Source organism: Sinohyriopsis cumingii, chromosome 12 (genome assembly GCF_028554795.1).
Source record: "Sinohyriopsis cumingii isolate HCF-2022 chromosome 12, ASM2855479v2, whole genome shotgun sequence".
NCBI classification, from domain to species: Eukaryota; Metazoa; Mollusca; class Bivalvia; order Unionida; family Unionidae; genus Sinohyriopsis; species Sinohyriopsis cumingii.
In genome coordinates, this window is record NC_142972.1 from 113298132 (window position 1) to 113315867 (window position 17736).

Sequence of the window (17736 nt, forward strand, 5' to 3'; positions counted from 1 at the left end):
TGCAGTTCAGTCATTATTAATAGAAACTCTGTTACGGTTTGGACCGAGACAAGGAAATCCCAGTCAAGGGGTTATATTATTTGTATTCCCACGAGGCTATGCTATGAAATCTGAGTTAGTATAATGCTTGCTTAATGACCTTAAAAGTTGTTTCTGCTTTTTTAGTATTGGCAGCCATATCGTATGGTAATCGGAATCCGTTGCATAAACTTGAAAGGCCTCATCATGCTTTCTGTAAACTTTAGTTACTGCTGTAGGATTTAACGCCATTTTTCAGCACAAGAGATACTATACATGGCGACCAGTATAAATGGTGACGGAAGAACCCAGGAAAACCCCGGAAAGAACCACCGACCCACGAGAAAGCTACTGGCAAGCTTTCTCACATACCCACATTGGCCGAACCTGAGACTCGAACCCACGCAGACAGAGGTGAGATGGCAATGATCCGTAACGGCGAGCGCTTTAGACCACTTGGGCTACTTGCGGCCCGTAAAATTTAGTACAATTTTTTTCTGCATTTTTTGAAGAATTAATTGAAAGAATTTTCTGTTTGCAATAATGGTAGCCATACTTGAAAAAGGATCCAAATCATCTGCACAAACTGAAAAGCCTGCACACAAGAATGTTTTCTGGTTAAATTTAGACAAATTCATACAATACTGATTTTTGTTAAATGTAGACAAATTCGTACAAGAATGATTTATGTTAATTGTAGACAAATTCATACAATAATGTTTTCTGTTGAATATGGACAAATTCGTACAAGAATGATTTATGTTAACTGTAGACAAATTCATACTATAATGTTTTCTGTTAAATGTAGAGAAATTCATACAAGAATGTTTTCTGTTAAATATAGGCAAATTCGTTCAAGCAGTTCGTGAGATGTCATTATATAACTTTCCTTGTGTTCTGTATCGTTGCATTTATTTGCCAAACTTGGTCAAATTCTGTTGACTGTTTCTTGAGATGTTTAAAGATTTTTCTGTTTGTAGTAATGGCGTCTTTTGTACAAAATTGAAGTGTTTCTAACATGCATGCTCTTTGCCAAGTTGGCTTCAGTTTAGTCAAATGAGGCTATTTCGGGGGTGGGGGGTGGGGTGGGGTGGTGTCTTTATTTGTCGTTTTTGCTGTCGTTGTTTTCTGGTGTTTTTCTTCTTCAAGGAGTTGAAATTGCATTTGCTGTTGGAAGAGGATAAGGTACAAGGGACTACGATTGACGCAAACTGGACTCGGGACCGCAAGACCATAAATAAGCTCACTAGGCCTTATGAACAGGTGACCTAACGACAGTAACAGCTGCAAAGACTGCTGCTGCTACTACTACTACTGCTGCTGCTATTACTACTACTATTACTACTACTACTAATGATAATAATAATAATAACACCATCAGCATCACCACAACCACAAGTAACAATGATAATAATAATAATAATAATAATAAATTATAATAATAATGTATTATTATTATTATTATTATTATTCACTCGAGTATCATTCATTATGTTAAGTCTTGTAAAGTCTGTTCCCATCAAGGATCGTTTCTGTTCGATATAAGATAGTAACCTTGGTTCCTTTGGGTCTTTAAGGTAAGTCCCACAGTATTTCAGATATAAGGGTCGCTAATTTAAAAGTACTGCTTTTAAGTCCACAGTCTAGTATAATTGCATATCCGTAAATACCTTGCCAACAATTTAAAGAATAAAATTGTTGAATATAAAAGTAGAAAAATAACAGTTTATTTGCAATATAATTATTTATCATAGGATTATAAAATAATTAGTATGCAATTATTCTGCTTGGCAACTTTATCTGGATTTTCTTTTCCCCCACGTGGACAATGGGACGATACCATTTTGCGATTAGTACTTTAATGATCCTTGATCAGTATAAAAAATCAATGGCGATTTTTTTAATTTTAACGATGACATCAAAAGTGTTTACTTTTCGCAGCTGTCTGGTGAGGATTAAATGAGAAGGTTAATATACCCTTGTGCATGCGTCATTAAAACAAAGGTCGATTTATTTTTGTTCTCCGAATGCTGCTTAGACTGCCAAATCAATGATCTCCCTTTCTACAATTTCTTATCACCAGAAGATGTTCCAGCCTGAAATGTACATCACAATGGACATGTCCAAAGTAACAGACATATGTGTCCAAAAGGTCGAAAATGTCTGAGCATTTTTGTAAAGTAACCGATACTAATAATTCTGGCTATTGTCTTAGACTGAGATGGGGAAAAACTGGATTTCTAAAACACTACGACTTATTTCCAACAAATGTTTAAGTCTAAACTGTGAAACACTGCGCCTTGTTGCCAAATTATAATACATCTACCTTATTGTCCACAAGTCCAGCGTACTGTAACACCCAAAGGGGCTCTGTCTGTCTGTCTGTCTGATATCACATGGTATGTGTACTAGTCCATGAGACATATGTTAATTAGCTGACCTGAAGGATGATATAGCATAGGATGGGACACGTGACTACGAATACCGAATCATAGCACAGGATGGGACACAGGATTACGAATACCGACACTTAGCATAGGGTGGGATACACGAGTACGAATACAGAATCGTAGCACAGGATGGGACGCATGACTACGAATACTGAATCAAATCGAACCGTGTTACATCAACTTGAAGCAGTCTGATACAAGCCCGATGTATCTCTGAATATGACTATTATATAATTCATAATCGTCTTCTCCGTGGCTAGTTTCTTCCAAATTTCTTTTGTTTTTAATCTTCATTATTAGAAATGGTTTTTATGTCTATCCGAGAAAACTGATATTTTCTTTCTCTTGCTGATTGCGGATATGTTTCAATTATTCCACCAAGTACGCGTGTGAGTTGAAGCAAATAAACCATCACTTTATGTCAGACACATAAAACTTGCACTCAGTATATAGAAACAAACGATCTGGCATATGATGTAGTTTTTAGGTCCAAGGTTTATTCCAATTCCATCAAATCATAATGCAGTCTTTAGGCCGAATATGAAACTTTGTACGATCCGTAACCAAATTTTATTCCAACTTTTGGCATACAAATTCATCCCCTGTTCGACATTAAAAATTAATGTATTTGAAAGACGAAAAAATATTCTGTTTCCAAATCACCCCTTTGGTTATCAAAACACCTATAATAATATTCATTGTTTGCCATCTCATACGTTTCTCAAGACATCGTCCCTTTATGTTTTTCTCTGAGTAAGATCGTTGAAATGACAGGATACTATCTTGGCCATATGTTCATGTACACCGACAATTCATTGAAATCACAACCTGCTATCTCGGCCATATGTTCCTGTATATAGACGTTTTGAAAGATGTAGACAAGGTTGGAACATTTTTTGTACGGCACTATCTCGAGCCGCTTACTAGATAAAGACCTATGAAACAACAAATTTCATAATCTTGTTGGATTCCTTCTCAACAACACTGAAAACCTTCGGAAGCTATAAGTCTGACAAACCATTAACATTCCAGATCATACAGAAATATGATTTGCTCCTACAATCTGCAAATACGTAGTCGATCCTGCCCCCTGCCATGTCCCATTGTTATGAAAGGTAATGGAAGCGTACATAACAAACTGCAATGAAGTCACCCATTTCTACATGGAAGATTCCGTTCTCTGACTTTGAATATTAAAAATCGGCACGTTCTAGATACATGGGAAAATATGTGAAATTAAGCCTGGTAACATCCATCATATCGTTGGAGAGTGGAATCCCTAATATAGAACAAGTCTGTGCCAACATGTTTAGGACACTGATAAGTACATACCAACTGATGGTGTTTAGGCCACAAACATGACTCGTACATGAAGGGCGAATCTCATCCAGAATACACACTGTGACACTGGAACATATTCTTGTCGAGTGTATTAAATACCATCCAGTGAAACTGACGTTATGAATATCAACTAAAGAAGTTTCGGATGATGTACCGCCCAAGAAAAGCTTGGACTGCTTTGAGTGCATGTGATTTATGTTACAATATATATGTGCACGCGTTATCCATGGTTTTGTTATATCCCGTATGACGTATGCTATCTCCTTGATGTATCTGCCTTAGACAAGACTGCCGCTTCAGAATTGTGTCCTTCGTTCTTTTAAAAACAGTACGTGACATTCATTTAATAGTTTCTATTTTTTGAAGAACACCATCGGCAAGGGAGTTTATTGTTGATATCACATGATTATTGGATTTCTGATGTCATGGACACGTAGGTTGCGAGATCTGTGTAGTCGTGTGACTAGCAATGCAAATGGTGGAGTATGTATTAAAGCTTGCAAGTGGCTTCCCATGGGTAGGTGGCTCTTCTTCAAACAAATATAATGACCGCTACGAATAACCAGCCTATCGTTTGCTGAAAAATGTCACTAAGACAAGAAAAAAAAATCCTCTAATAAACCACATGTCACAGCAATAGTATCAGTATCTAGGTCGTATGAGTGGAATAACTGTTGTTGCATGTAAACCTTAGAGATTGAATCGATACAATTTTGTAAAGAATTAAAAATACTGCACAGAAAATTTGCACGCAAATGTAACCATATACGTATCCAAGGGACTTTTATTTGATGATGATGATTATTTGGTATTATTTAAAGTTGTACAGCACAGTAACGCAACTAGATTGTTTAGTGTCGAGTTACTTGAAGCAAAGCGCATTTCCCAATGGCATATCACATAGCTGACCCGAGTAGATCTAATGGTAGGATTCGAAATCCGTACGCTAAACACTGAGCCGCCGCGGCACCTTAGATGACGATAATGGAGAGAGAGAGAGAGAGAGAGAGAGAGAGAGAGATTTGGATTTTAACGTAGCTTTAAAAATTTGTCAGTCATATCGCTACGATGTCTGCAGTGTGGTAGTTTATAGTGATGTGCAACACCGGGGCACATCATTCCGCATACATGTAGCATCATGTCCCACCCGGTCATATTATCCTGATACCAGGTCGAAAAGTCCTAATACTACATAGAGAGCAGCTGCTTGTACCATTTTTATAAGTCTTCAGAGTAACTCGGCCGTGGTTCGAACCCGCGAGCTCCCGCATTTGAGGCGGATGTTCTAACCCCTTCGGCCACCGGATCGGAGAGAAACAGAGACTGTGTCATCTTCTCTACTGTATTATCTGTATTCCAGTTATAGATGGGGTCTTTTATTTCTCTTCAAAATATGCTAATGTACGTATAGCAGTTCAATGAACTTACACTAATCGACTCCAATTCTGAATTGAATACAAAACAAAAAAGATTTCCTACTAGATACGTAATGTGATCGGAATAGAATGTTCAAATCTATTCTCAAACAGGAACTGAAACATTGCCAACAGCCACCATCGGCAAAATCTAATTTTTCTCAAAGTCGTGAAGCAGAGACTACGTTTCCAGTATTATACAAGAAAAGAAATCAAGGGGTGAATAAATATAGTTTTACATTATCTTTCCGATAATTAGGTTATTAAAACTCCGTCTTATGAATGTAAAAGAATTACCCGAGAGGAGAAAAAAATCATATTTACCTTGATATACTCCTAGTGAAAACAATGTACACTGTTTGAACGATAAAATACTCCAACATTAATCTACGAAGTCCTCTGTTTGAACGATAAAATACTCTCACAGTAATCAGTGGAGTCCCCACGAAGCAAGTTATGCTAAAAAGGATTCGAAAACCGTCTAACAAGTGATCAAAAGCTCGTCAAGAAAGTTTATTCTCCCCCTCATCTCTGTCATCTCCGTAGTCTCATACTAACTTTCTTTCCCCTTTCATGCATGAGTCATGCATGCAAACAGTGAAATTAAGCGAGAACCAGTCTCAGAAACGCAAGCACCAATTTGTACAAATTTACCAGAAATTACGCATTATTTAGCATTAGGAGTTTAGAATAAATAAGTATATGTTGTTCATTGTATTTATAAAAAAAAAATAAACAAACAATTACACGTACTAAGATTTGATTTGAAATCAACATTTCATGTCATCCTGGGGGAAACGTCTGTTTTTGTCGGTGAATATGTGGACGTTTTCCAAAATGGAATATTTTTTTTCATAGTCAAAACAATTTCAAAAGTTGCCGATACCGTAAAAAAAATCACCATATTCTTTTCCAGTTTTACAGAAAACCATCTGATTTTCAATCGACAAATATTATCGATTATATCGTGTTCAATCAGAGACAGCGAGATGAGCTACTACTCTCTCTGGGGGCAAAATCCCCTTGGGCACCCCTCCGCTTATGCTGCTGAGCCAGTCCAACTGATTTATCTATGGTGCAGGGAGAAACAAGTGCGTTCTAAGCGTGCTGCCAAAAATACACAAGGTGCTTAATTTCCATCAGCATCACTGTTATCATCATCATCATGATCATAGTCAGTTTTGCTCCTGATTTTGTTTCTTTCCTTTTTTAATAATAATAATAATAATAATAATAATAATAATAATAACAATAATAATAATAGTTCCTCAAAGGAATGACTTTCTTCTGGCCGCAAAAAAAATATTCAGATATCAAGACCGTTTCTGTTTCTTTTATTTTTTAAACTTATGTGTGTTGTAAAGATCTGGTGAACGTATGCCATGTTGATGTGACCATCCATTCAGGAAGAGTAGCGATAACATTGATTTCATTATAGCGGTCGTTGAGCCCAAACTGGTTGTAAGATTGGCTCTATATCCATACAGGACAAATTAAATATCATCAGAAGTCTTTTGGTGAAAATCATATGTCAGTAAAATCAGTAGTCCCGAAGAAGTAGCGAAAACAAGATTTTAAAGACCCCCCCCCCCCCATGGAACAGTATTGCATATCAGATCTGCATTATTTTCCTTGGGATCGGCTCGACACCATGAGAAGTTTTCAGATGAAAACCCCAAATCTATATGATTTTCAGTTTAGGAATATTAACCATAACAAAATTTTAAAGATGTCGGCTATATTCGATGACATATTGGCACTATTTTCATTTAGAACGAACTCGAGATTATGCAAAGTCTTGCAGATGGGGATACGACCATTTATGACGAACTCGACAGTATGCAAAGTCTTGCAGATGGTGATACAACCATTTAGGACGAACTCGACAGTATGCAAAGTCAGTATCGATGATAAGTTTTTTTTTATGTTGGCCACATTGGTGAACATTATAGGATAGGGGTCGGCAACCTATTGTACATGGCGTGCCACTTGATTACAAAATGAACGAGCGCGTGACACCAGTAAGAGAGTAACACAGTTAAAATCGAGGTTTTTTAGCTGCCCTTCTCGTGCCACACAAAACACACGCGTGCCGTAGGCTGGCGACCCCGTTATTGGATGTCAGATCGGCACATTGTCATTTAGAATAACCTAGACAACAAGTCTTTTACCGAAACACAGTGTCGATATAACCATTCATTTAGGGGGGTGTGTGTGTGTGTGTGTGTGATTTAGACTTTTAACGTAGCCTTAAAATGTTTTCAGTCATATCGCTACGATGTATGCAGTTTGTCAGTTTATAACGATTTCTAGCTCTGCTAGGTACATCATGCCGCAGATATGTAGCATCATGTCCCACCCAGTCACATTATCCCGACACCAGGCCGACCAGTCCTAACACATACCTCTTAATGATGTGCGTCAAGCGAGACAGCTGCCTGTACCATTCTAATAAGTTTTTGGTATGACTCAGCCTGGGTTCGAATCCGCGACCTCCCACATCAGAGGCTGACGCACTAACCATTTAGGCAACCGTAGCGGTCCAATTTAAGAGTAGTAGCGATAACAACATTTTCAAAATGTCTGCCATAGCAGACATACTTAATATCGAAAAGGGACTTATTTTCATTTAGGTTCAACTCGACTTAATGGTTAATGCGTATGTTGAGTTTGGTGGCAACACACTTGCTTCTACCTTGATTTGTCACCTCCTACGAGATCCAGGAGAGAGCATTGGACATATTTGCCTATTCTACACTCCCCGAGTCCGCGGGGATGGGGGTGCTTAATAATACAAAGCTAAGATTTTCTCAACGCTGACATAAAAAATACTTTATTTGCCTTTATTTCATTAATCTAAATGGTACAACCAGCCATGAAAATCTGTTTAAGCAGTTTGGATCAAAGCCAATTAAATGGGCATTTCTTGAAATGAAATAAATCATTCTGCTTTCCCTCCAGATGGTATGTAAATTGTGTTTACAACACATAAAAGCATTTTTAAATTAAGGTTTATTATCCAGAAGAAAAAACAACAACTAAATACAAAGATTTTCCTATTGGGGAAAAGAAGACTTTAAAGTTGTTATACTAAGTTAACCTCGTTAAATTCTAAACGGTTGCATGTGTGTGTGTGTGTGTGTGTGTGTGTGTGCGCGCGCGCTTTAGAGTTTTAGCGTAGTTTCAACAATGTTTAAGTCATATCGCAACGATCTCTGCAGCGTGACAGTTTATAGCGATGCCTAGCTGGGGCGCCATGTAACGTGTCCCACCCAGTCACATTATCCTGACACCAGACCGACCAGTCCTAACAAAGCTCTTAATGCTAAGCGACAAGCGAGGCATCTACTAGTACCATTTTTATGTTTTTGGTATGACTCGGCCGGTGTTCAAACCCGCGACCTCCTGCATCCGAGGCGGACTATTATTCCATAATTAAAGATTTCAATATATTTGTGAATTTAGAGTTTCGGGCATGTGTTGTTTGTGAAATTGATGCGAGGCATGTACAGATTCCATAGTTACTTCACAGTATATAGACACTGAAATAAACACAGTAGTCTAGGAAGCCCAGCTAGACACCCATACAGGGGCGCCCGCATAATTCATTTCGGGTAGATGGCAGACATGTAGTGGTCAGCTAATATGTTTCACGGATGTAGGTCAAAACATGCTTAGAGGTGAAAACCTTGCCGCCATGTGCGGGCGCCCATGCACCTATAGTAGTAGACATATGGTTTCAAGGCCAAGTGGAATAATCTTCAAACGGCATGAATGACGTAAATTGCATTAAGCTGTTTAGTACGATGTTTTTCAAAATTTTCACGTTGTGAAGGGTCTTGCATTGCTTTTTGAGCATTACTGTCAACAATTACCTTCAGAGGTGACAAATGCATGTATGAATTTGGGGGTAGGGTGCATAGGCTTCTTTTGCTGTGATCTTCCATTGACTTAATTAATTAAATGAATGGTATTCTGATGTTGTTCTTTGTTATAATTATTATTATTATTATATCCAAATACTGACCTTTATGACCTTACTGGTGTATTTTATTTTTCATGATTTTTCATTAGGCATGTTGATGCGGCATCATACTTATACATAAGAACTGTCCATAAGCAGAACAGTTAACAATTTTTAACAAGTACTTCATTTGCTACTTAATTACTATAAGGAAAGAAACATACAAGGGATATGTGTTGATTCAGAAATTAATATCGTGAAATACATTTCAGTGTTTTGTTTCAAGATTATTTTTTTTTTTTACGGCCGATAATAGTGGAGAAATTCAAGATGGCCGAGGAAGTACAAAAATGCGCTGACAACAAGGAAATAGCATCAAATCAACTATTTCCGGCTGTGACGCACTGCATTTTGGTTGTATTATTCACAGCTATGTCCATTAAAGAAGTACTGAATGTTGTTTTGAAAGTACCACATTGCAGTACCTTTATTTCCAGCCATCATGTACGACTTAGTGGAAGAGGGAACGGTTAATTTTTTTTTTATCAGAGATGTTTTATTTAAACGAGAGTTTGCTGAATTGTTAATAACGTTATTTTATATTAAACTTTCATATTTTCGAATATTTGTTTTTTAAAAATGCATTAGATAGCGGGATGACGATTGGTGGGATTGTTAATGTGTGTGTGTGTGTGTGTGTGTGTGTGTGTGTGTGTGTGTGATTTGGATTTTTAACGTAGCTTTTAACAATTTTTCAGTCATAACGCTACGATGTCTGCAGTGTGGCAGTTTATAGTGTTGCCTAGCACTGGGGCATCATGTCGCAGACATGTAGCATGGTGTCCCACCCAGTCACATTATCCTGACACCAGGCCGACCAGTTCTAACACTAACCTCTTAATGCTGCGTGCCAAGCGAGGCAGCTGTTAGTACCTTTTTAGATGTCTTTGGTGTGACTCGGCCGGGGATAGAACCCATGACCTCCCGCATCCGAGGCGGACGCTCTAACCACAAGGCCACCGGAGCGGTCCAGGTTGTCAATGGAATATATAACGAGGTGGGATTAGATTGGTAATCGAATATATAACGGGGTGGGGATGTGCGGGATTAGGTTGTTAGTGGAATACATAACAGAATGGCGTATGGGGGGATTAGGTTGGTAATGCAATAAATAACGGGGTGGGGATGGGCGAGATTAGGTTGTTAATGAAATGGATAACAGGATGGGAATGGGTGGGATTAAGTTGGTAATGCAATAGACAAATATTTATGAATTGCAATCGTTGGGTTTTACATATATGCCATTTCAAGCTTCTTGTTTAGAACAATCATCTTTTGCAAGTTACGATGCGATGGCCATTCCAGTCAATCTGGACAGGTCAAATATTAATAATAATACTACGTGCTCAAGGAAGAGATCTATCTTAAATCGCTGATTCGCTTGGACACACAAATTATTAGACTTATGTAGCTAGTCTCTGAACAATATTAGCATTAAAATATTAATCTGCTGCAAGATATGTCATACTGTGTATACCTGCTGCAAGATTGATCATAATGTGTATACCTGGTGCAAGATAGGCCACGATGTGTATACCAGCTGAACGATAGGTCATGCTGTGTATACCTGGTGCAAGATAGGTCATGCTGTGTATACCTGGTGCAAGATAGGTCATGCTGTGTATACCTGGTGCAAGATAGGTCATGCTCTGTATACCTGGTGCAAGACAGGCCATGCTGTGCATACCTGGTGCAAGACAGGTCATGCTGTGTATACCTGCTGCAAGATAGGTCATGCTCTGTATACCTGGTGCAAGATAGGCCATGCTGTGCATACCTGGTGCAAGATAGGTCATGCTCTGTATACCTGGTGCTGATAGGTCATGCTGTGTATACCTGCTGCAAGATAGGTCATGCTGTGTATACCTGCTGCAAGATAGGTCATGCTGTGTATACCTGCTGCAAGATAGGCCATGCTGTGCATACCTGGTGCAGATAGGTCATGCTGTGTATACCTGATGCAAGATAGGTCATGCTGTGTATACCTGGTGCTGATAGGTCATGCTGTGTATACCTGCTGCAAGATAGGTCATGCTGTGTATACCTGCTGCAAGATAGGTCATGCTCTGTATACCTGGTGCAAGATAGGCCATGCTGTGCATACCTGGTGCAAGATAGGTCATGCTCTGTATACCTGGTGCAGATAGGTCATGCTGTGTATACCTGGTGCATGATATGTCATGCTGTGTATACCTGGTGCAGATAGGTCATGCTGTGTATACCTGGTGCTGATAGGTCATGCTGTGTATACCTGCTGCAAGATAGGTCATGCTGTGTATACCTGGTGCAAGATAGGTCATGATGTGTATACCTGCTGCAAGGTAGGTCATACTGTGTATACCTGGTGCTGATAGGTCATGCTGTGTATACCTGCTGCAAGATAGGTCATGCTGTGTATACCTGCTGCAAGATAGGTTATGCTGTGTACACCTGCTGCAAGATAGGTCATGCTGTGTATACCTGGTGCAAGATAGGTCATGATGTGTATACCTGCTGCAAGATAGGTTGTGCTGTGTATACCTGGTGCTGATAGGTCATGCTGTGTATACCTGCTGCAAGATAGGCCATGCTGTGTATACCTGGTGCAAGATAGGTCATGATGTGTATACCTGGTGCAAGATAGTAGGTCATACTCTGTATACCTGGTCGCTGTTAAGCACTAACGATCTGATGAGATTGATTCTTAATCGAGCTCAAATCGGAACTCGAACTGTTCCATTATAATTTTGTCAGGCACAGACGATATTTTGACTTCATGAGAGATATTGTTTGATGAAAAGCAATATTAAAAGTTTTATCTAATTCTGTAAACTGAAAATATTTTGTGTTGCATACAGACCATCCATGTCAAACGGCATCAATACAGTCACACCATTCTGATACATGAATGAATATGTGATACCAAATACCTTACAGCATAAATGTATCAGCTGACGTAACTCAGTATGCACAGAATATAGGAGCAATTAAAACAAAGTGTGCAGATTTTAGCCTTTTGTTACTTGTAACTTGAAATGTATTATTGGTTAACAATGTTTTGTTGTCGGTGACCTTTGCTGCTTAAAGACTGACAATATGCCAATGCTGCTCGTGCAGCTTTGAGAATTTTCAAAAGACGTGCAACTAGTGTCGAGTTCTCATTTCACTGGCTTGGATATTCCACTGCTTTTAAAATATGGGTTTTGTCGTTATGGAACTATTGATGGATATCTTTAAAAATAAGCAAAAACAACAACAACAACAAAAAATGATGGCTATCAAATGCATCATTCCTGCCAAATGGAGTATGCTGCCATCACAGGGATATGAAATTTTCTAGCTCAAGGTTATCAAACTCACATTACATAAATCAAATGCACAATTTTTCAGATATTCTGCCCAAGCATTCTTCTCCAAAAATAGCAATGCATAAACAAGTTTCTGTTGTATTTACCAACATAATTATACCCATCCCGACTCCGTTATTTTTTCAAATAATACATTCTTAAATACACGCATGCTCACCGACATGCAAACCGATTTATTATAAAATGTTGAAAGTTTATGTAAAAAACGGTTAAACACAATCGATCAAACTTTCATTTAAAAAAAGCATTTGACACAAGGAAAAGGCACAACTATACTATTTCGCAATCTCTCACTGTCCCCGCCCCCAAGTCATATATACTGGCTGAAGATGATTAACTGTACAGTGGCACTTTAAATCAACACCCAGTATTTCTTTAATGTACATCATGGGCGGCCAGGGAACCTGGCTAGCCATATTTTGGGCTAAAGAAAATAAACAAAATCATTTTAAGCTGCTCGGGTTGCGCATGTATGGAAAAAATACATGACAGCTGAATATTTGATATCGTAATCTAAGCAGTCATTGGACGAGGAATGTGTATGTGCAATGCATTCAAATGTTTACCGTTGGCAGCTGACGCAATCGTAATGATGAAAAAAAGTAATAACAAATGACCTCATACGCCTCCTGTGGTATGTATTGATAAAAACACCCTTCTTCCTACAAAAGCAATCCCTCGATCCCCAAACAAATTAAATGGGTCAGTACGTAACATCTACAATAGTGTCGTCGCCTGCTACATAACTAAATACTACACAATTGCGTCTATTTAAAGCAGGGGCGTACAACCCCCGGCCCGGCCCTGGGGCCGAATCAGATTCGGCCCGCGAATGTGTTCTGCCCGGCACTCAGGGCAAATTAAAACAACACAGAAATCTGTCCCATGAACAGTAATTATATTAAAGAAATTAGTTCTTGCGGCCCTCGTGTGGTCTTAGAAAATGCGATCTGGCCCGTGGCCGAAAAAGGGTGTGCACCCCTGATTTAAAGGCTCGAGAAAAACCCTAAGATACGTGGTCGGATTCTGCGCTTGTTTTTTTTTTATTAGTCATGAATTAAATGGGATCAGTCGACAACAATTCCTAATGCTTAACATTTGCTACCGAAAAGGCAGTGATCTTGTATACTCACGTTCGAAATAATCTCTCTCTCTCTCTCTCTCTCTCTCTCTCTCTCATACATGTACGAGGATCAGACTCAAATGTCCTACCAGCGCCAACAAGGCAACAACGCGCGCTATATATTAGGAGGGCTGTAGGGGGAAAAGCTGGTCAAAAGAGAAACCACATTTGAAATTTCAATATTTTTTGTCGAGAATTTCAATTTCATCCAATGAGTCAAACTGTTGGTGCTGAAAGTCACATTTCATATTTCGAGCTTTGCAACTTTATCTGTTGAATTACACAGCGGTGATTGAGAGTTCCATTTTGTGTGTCGAGCTGTTAGATTTTATATGTTGAATTGTACAGCGGTTTTTGGTGTTTCAATGTTTTGCATGTCGAGAATTCCAGTTTAAAATGTTGAGTCAAAGTGTTTGCATTCCAAGTTCCATTTCAAATGTCGCGTTCTTAAATTGTATTTGTTGTGAATTACACAGTGGTGGTGGAAAATTTGTTTATACGTCCAGCTTTTAGATTGTAATTGAATTACACAGCGGTGGTTGAGATTCCAAAACACGTTGAATCTAACTGCTTGTGTTAAAGGTTATATTTCCTATGTCAATAAATTCCCCTAAGTATGGAAGACATTGTTTTAAGTGTACCCCTGTATTTATTCTTGCACCTTTATATACTGTTTGATGCTGATGTACCTTTTTATACTGTGTGATATTGATGTACCTTTTTATACTGTTTGATGCTGATGTACCTTTTTATACTGTTTGATGCTGATGTACCTTTTTATACTGTTTAATGCTGATGTACCTTTTTATACTGTTTGATGCTGATGTACCTTTTTATACTGTGTGATATTGATGTACCTTTTTATACTGTTTGATGCTGATGTACCTTTTTATACTGTTTGATGCTGATGTACCTTTTTATTCTGTTTGATGCTGATGTACCTTTTTATACTGTTTGATGCTGATGTACCTTTTTATACTGTTTGATATTGATTACATTACACTCACTTTTAATGCTGCCATTGGATGACTATCCAGGATCTAGAGAAATGGCTGGATCGCTAAGAAAAGGCATCAACAAGGTCCCCAACGACATTTTTACTTTTACAAAGTTTATTTAATTCCTGACAATGAGAAGCTGATTTTAGCTTTGCGGGAGAGGCGATTTTTTTTTTGGGGGGGGGGGAGTTCCTCTAGCATTGTAAGTCACAGAGCGATACAACTTTGCACGAAGATGCATCTTGGTGAGTACCACACCTATCACCGTAATCTTATTTTTACCGTTCAGACTTCACTCAATTTTAGTTTACCACATGTTAATGGTAAGCGAGACAAAGGAGTCACTTTATTCCGATGGTGGCATCTGCGTTGTCAACAGTTAATTTTTTTTTATACAATTTTTAATCTGCGTACATTTATTAAAATCTCGTAAGTCCCATCATATATGGCATAAATAATTATGACCCTAAACAATTCACTGTACAACATGCTCACTATCATACTTGGCATAAGTAACTTTGACCCTAAACAAGTATTTGTACAATATGCTCTCTAACTTATTTGGCATAAGCAACTTTAACCCTAAACGATTATTTGTACAATATGCTCTCTAACTTATTTGACATAAGCAACTTTAACCCTAAACAATTATTTGTACAACATGCTCTCTAAATTATTTGGCATAAGCAACTTTAACCCTAAACGATTATTTGTACAATATGCTCTCTAACTTATTTGGCATAAGCAACTTTAACCCTAAACGATTATTTGTACAATATGTTCTCTAACTTATTTGGCATAAGCAACTTTAACCCTAAACAATTATTTGTACAATATGCTCTCTAACATATTTGGCATAAGATATAACGGTACCAATTGCGCAAGTCCAGTTGGGCGGAGCTTATGGTGTAGGAACATTAGATTCAGAATTAAAGAACAACTCTAGCTGTGATTGGTGCATTATGTAAGAGTTGTACTTTCTGTTAGGCTTAAAAAAAGTCGAGCCTCTTGGCAACATGTGAGTTTATGTTAATTTCTATCTAGATCACATTTTGTATTTTTTATGATTTTTTAAAATTATGGTACACATGGCTCAAAATGTGCCTGTTATGACTAGATAACTCTTACCACTGTATAGTTCCAGTAGAGTTATCTCTCTTAAAAATGCAACGAAGTACCTGGTTCTGTCATTGTCAAATTGAAAATCTAACACTGCTCTCTAGAAAAGTGTGTGACATGCACGCTAAAGTAGGATATAAAATATATTTATTTCCCCAAACATTAGCATTAAGGTCTATGGAAAAACAATTGGCACCATGATACCATAAGCAACTGACCCAAAACAGTCCATTGTACAACAACATGCTTTCTATAATCACATCATACCTGACATCAGTAATCATAACCCTAAAATAATTCATCCTAAAACAAGTTTACCAATATTATACTTGTAGACAAGGTCATAGTCGTACAAAGTTCACAATAAGGTTTTTAAGTGTTCTCACTTGTTTTTATTTCCTAAGCTCGTTTATGGATTTGTCCATACATTGAACGAGTCATAACCAAACTAAGAATTCAATTGTTGACATGCATACTTGCCCTTTGGTCTTAGGGTCATGGTCACAATCATGGAAACTTTGCGTTAGAGTTCTTTCTATTTTGTTTTTATTTGCTTATATTTCCGGAAGTATTCGACGGTTTGGTGAGAATCGTCTTGAAGCAAAGGTTTTTCTGTGACACTCACTTTTACCCATGTGATCCTTGGGTCACGGTCATACGGTTATATACAAAATTGGCATTCATGTTTTAGTTCTAGGTTTGAGTTTTTCATTCGCTTTTATTTCCTAGATACATTAATGGATTTGATGCATACATTGGATGAATTATTATGAAGGTTAAAACAATTAATACTGCAAGATGTTCGTTCCATCTTTGGGGATTGAGGTTAACGTCACGTGTTTTACATTACTGTATAGGTTGTGGTCTAAACATGTAGGTACTATATTTGTGTTTAGTTCAGTTTATCAAGAATAAATGCATCGCAAGCATCCTACATGGAGTTTAGATACATCTTGGTGAGCGCCAGGCTGTAGCAAAGTTTAGACAAACAAATCAGTACACTAAAATTCTGCGCAATAAACACGCGCAAGACTGTGCCATGAGCAACCCTCCCACCCGCCACATGCTCAATGATTCTAGAACAGCTGCTTTGCAGGTTATCTTTCCTTCTCTTTTTTTTTTACATTGTGCCACACGTTTTCCCAACAATTTGCCTTTAATTCATTTCAAAATGCTCTTTTCATCACAAATGAAAACGTGAATTTTCTTTGCAATGGATGAACAACAATAACGACAACAATACTAATACTTAAAAAAATAACAGCAATTCAGAGGCGGATGGGGTGACAGAGCCAGTAACCCACTCCACTCCAAAACATACGAGCGCGAAGCAACCAGAACATTTCCATTAGTATAATGTTCTTTACAGTTAAATGGCTCAAATTATGCCATTTAAACGCTTAAAATACAGAAACTCCCCAAAACTATATATTCATGATAAAAAAGGCATCATTTTGAGATGCATGAGATGCGTGTTTAAGATGCTCTTTTCGGGGGATAATTACCCTGCCCTTATTTGATCCTGAGGGAAATGCTTTTGAGGCACACATGCTTTTCTTGCTACAAGTGTGCGACAAAGTAAAAATGTTTGCCACACATACCAGAAATTTACCTCTGCTCTTTTTTTTTATAACACTATGATGCAATAAATACACTGCCTTGGTAGCCTTTTATTTTAATGGCCTAAAGAAAAACCCATTAGTTCTTGATATTTTGGTGACGAAAATTAACTCTGCAAGGACATAAAAGCGCGACTTGGGCAGGTTCAAAATGTAAACATTAAAGAAAACAAAAAAAAAACAAAATTTTCCTTGCTACAATACTTGAGAAACAATCCTGTAATTAGTGTGCTTATATCTGACATTATTTGATGTTGTTCTGATTACAATCAATATTTGGAA

General features: G+C 37.9%; 1 protein-coding gene across 10 annotated transcripts in view; it reads right to left on the reverse strand.

Moving 5' to 3' along the window:
• The window catches only part of LOC149787273 (FH1/FH2 domain-containing protein 3-like), a 411067-nt gene that overhangs the window by 234581 nt on the left and 158750 nt on the right, over window positions 1-17736 (reverse strand). Inside the window, exon 1 of one of the 10 annotated variants that reach the window (XM_089977791.1) lies at window positions 5549-5768. The exons of the other annotated variants lie outside the window; for them this stretch is intronic. The gene's annotated coding sequence lies outside the window, so the exon portion shown is untranslated. Of the gene's footprint in view, window positions 1-5548; window positions 5769-17736 lie in introns of those variants that run through there. 10 annotated transcript variants of the gene reach the window in all.